We start from the raw sequence: 3,635 nt of genomic DNA, 5'->3' as shown, positions 1-3,635 counted from the left end.
TTTTTTTTTTAAAGAATTACTATTTCTACAACATTCTTGCACTATTAAAATTTTGACTTATGACTGGGAGAGGTCACACCTATAATCCTAGCACTCTGGGAGGCTGAGGCAGGTGGAGTACTTGAGCTCAATAGTTCAGGACCAGCCTGAGCAAGAGCAAGACCCTGTTTTCACTAAAAAAATAGAAAAACTAGCTGGGCGTAGTGGTGGGTGCCTGAGCCCAGAAGTTTGAGGTTTCTGTGAGGTATGATGACACCCAACATTCTACCTAGGGTGACAGAGTGAGACTATCTCAATAAATAAATAAATATAAAATTTTGACTTCTTTCATAAATCCCCCACCTTCCACTTTATATTTCCCTCAAACATCTATTTTCCTTTGGAAGTCACTCTATAGAAAATAAAATTTGACATCATCTCCTATCAAGTCTTTCCTAGTTTCCTAGTTCTTCTTAACAAGGAAGACCTGATTATTTTCTCATTTGAACAAAATGCTGTTCAAAATTTATCACAGGTAGGAGGTGGCTTAATCCTGTAACCCAAGTGCTGTGGGAGGCTGAGGCAGAAAGGTTGCTTGAGGCCAAGAGTTCAAGATCAACTTGGGCAACATAGTGAGATCCCATCTCTACAAAAAATAAAAACATTATCTGGGTACGGTGACTAACATCTGTGGTCTCAGCTTTTAGGGGGCTGAGGCAGGGGAAGGACTGATGGTTTGAGTCCTAGGAGTTTGAGGTTACAATGAGTTCTGATCAGGCCACCGTATTCCAGTCTAGACAGACAAACAAAAAACTTACTCTGAATGTGGATAAAACAACATTCAATGCACTTTTATCCTATTCTCTCATTTTACAACAACATAGAAGACTTCTGTAACCAAATGTATAGGAGTTTTTCCCCCACACACCACACAGCAGACACCAGCTAGGTGTCCTCTAATTCAATTTTCTTTTATTTTTGAGATAAGGTCTCAAATTACCAACCATGCCCTGCTAAGTGTTTTCTATTTTTTTTTTAATTTTGGGGTTTTTTTGACAGGGCCTCACTCTGTCACCTAGGCTAGAATGCAGTGACATGATTCGCTATAACTTTGAATTCTAGGGATCAAGTAATTCTGGCACCTCAGCCTGAGTAGCTGAGACTATAGGTATGCCACCAAGCTCACCTAATTTTTTATTTTTTTGTAGAGACTAGGCCTCACTATGCTAAGATTATAGCTGTAAGCCACCATGCCTAGCCCCTCATTCAATTTAATTTTAACCCTATCCACCTGGAGATAGCCTCAAATCCCACAGATAGAAGGATCAGTCCTCAAGACCACACTCTCCTTCAGGGAGGGTGGCAAGACCAGTAACAAGTCTGGGCCTCTGGAACATCTGACCACTTGACTGTAAATCCAGATTCCTGCTCTTTTGCATCCTCACTTCAAAGATGACAAAGAAAAGAAGGAACAAAGCCAAAAAGGGCTGTGGCCATGTGCAACCTATTCAGTGCACGAACTGCACCCGATGCGTTCCCAAAGACAAAGTTATAAAGAAGTTCATCGGCTCGGTGCCTGTGGCTCAACTGGCTAAGGAGTCAGCCACATACACCTGAGCTGGCTGGTTTGAATCCAGCCCGGGCCCACCAAACAGCAATGACAGCTGTAACCAAAAAATAGCCGGGCATGTGGCAGGTGCCTGTGATCCCAGCTCCTTGGGAGGCTGAGGCAGGAGACTCGCTTGAGCCCAGGAGTTGGGAGTTGCTGTGAGCTGTGATGCCACAGGACTCTACCCAGGGGGATAGCTTGAGGCTCTGTCTCAAAAAAAAAAAAAAAAAAGAAACTCATCATTCGGAACATAGTAGAGGCTGCAGCTGTGAGGAACATCTCTGAAGTGTCTTCAATGCCTATGTGCTTCCTAAACTCTATGTGAAGCTACATTACTGTGTGAGTTGTGCTATTCACAGCAAGGTAGTCAGGAACCGTTCTTAGGAAGCCCACAAAGACTGAACATCTCCACCCAGATTTAGACCTGCAGGTGCTGCCCCACGACCTCCACCAAAGCCCATGTAAGGAGTTGAGTTCTTGAGGACTGAAGAATAACTATCCTTTGAGAAAAAATAAAATGGAAATTACACTTAAAAAAAAAAAAAATCCAGGCTTGGCACCTGTGGCTCAAGTGGCTAAGGTGCCAGCCACATACACCTAAGGTGGCAGGTTTGAATCCAGCCCGGGCCCATCAAACAATAATGATGGCTACAACCAAAAAAAATAGCCAGGTGTTGTGGTGGGGGCCTTTGGTCCCAGCTACTTGGGAGGCAGAGGCAGCAGACTCGCTTGAACCCCAGGGGGACAGCTTAAGGCTCTGCCTCAAAAAAAAAAAAAATCCAGATTTCCATACCCTTTCCTCAGGTTCTATTAATTTGCTAGAATGGCTCACATAACTCAGGGAAACATGTTTACCAGTTTATGATAAAGGATGTTAGAAAGGATACAGATACACAAATGCTTAGGGTGAGGTATAGCACACCCATCCCCTCCCCAGGTGTGCTGCCCTCCAGGAACCTCCATGTGTCCAGCTATTTAAGTTTGCTGAACCCTGTCCTTTGGATTTTTACGGAGGCTTCATTACATAGGTTATGATTACCAGCAGTAGAGAACCTGTGGCCTTGTGGCCACATGTGGTCTTCTAGATTCTTGAGCAAGGCCTTTTGACTGAATCCAAGTTTTACAGAACAAATTCTTTTTTGGTGGGGGTGGGTCGGTCACCCTGAGTAGAGTGCCATAGCATCATCATAGCTCACAGCAACCTCAAACTCCTGGGCTCAAGCAATTCTCTTGTCTCAGTCTCCCTAATAGCTGGGACTATAGGCACCTGCCACAATACCGCTCTAGTTTTTCTATTTTTAGTAGAAATGGGGTCTTGCTCTTTTTCAGCCTGGTCTTGAACTCCTGAGCTCAAGTAATCCATCCACCTTGGCCTCCCAGAGTGCTAGGATTACAGGTGTGAACCACCTTGCCTGGCCAGAACAAATTCTTTTAATAAAGGGATTTGTTTTGTGAAATTTGGATTCAATTGAGAGAATACACCTGAGGATCTGGAGGGCTCCATTTAATTAATCATTAAACCATTTGCCATTGGTGATCAACTTAACCTTTAGCCTCTCTCTCTTCCCTGGAGGTTAAGGAGTGGGGCTGAAAGTCCCAACCCTCTAATCCTGCCCAGGTCTTTCCAACCCGAAGTTATCCAGGAATCCCAACCACCAGTCAACTCTTCAGTATACAGAAAAATATCACTTTGAAGTTTCTAAGGATTGTAGGAGTTGTATGCCAGGATATGGGTTGAAGACCAAATATATATTTCACAATATCATACTTACAAACTTTTGTTACTGCTTTTCTCCCCCTACTCTATTATAAGCTTTTCAGGTAGGGACTATAAATTTATATTCCCAGTGCCAAGTACTGCGTATAGGTGTAATGGAGGATAGATCTCAAAGGTTTCTTGTAGACAAGAAAAATAGCTACATGAGGCTCAGTGCCTATGGCTCAAGTGGCTAAGGCGCCAGCCACATACACCTAAAGTGGCAGGTTCGAATCCAGCCCGGGCCTGCCAAACAACAATGATGGCTGCAACCGGAAAAAAAATAGCCAG

The 3,635-nt window shown here is 43.7% G+C and overlaps 1 protein-coding gene and 1 pseudogene across 10 annotated transcripts in view; one reads left to right on the top strand and one right to left on the bottom strand.

The window, feature by feature from the left end:
• Positions 1–3,635, bottom strand: part of CDC27 (cell division cycle 27) — a 90,382-nt gene that overhangs the window by 60,839 nt on the left and 25,908 nt on the right. The gene's annotated exons all lie outside the window — the stretch shown is intronic.
• LOC111724000 lies at positions 1,048–2,053 on the top strand (annotated as a pseudogene).

Source organism: Otolemur garnettii, unplaced genomic scaffold (genome assembly GCF_000181295.1).
Source record: "Otolemur garnettii isolate 467f Iridium unplaced genomic scaffold, OtoGar3 scaffold00018, whole genome shotgun sequence".
NCBI lineage: Eukaryota > Metazoa > Chordata > Mammalia > Primates > Galagidae > Otolemur > Otolemur garnettii.
The sequence above is the reverse complement of the archived record's forward strand: the minus strand, read 5'-3'. Positions and strand labels throughout refer to the sequence as shown.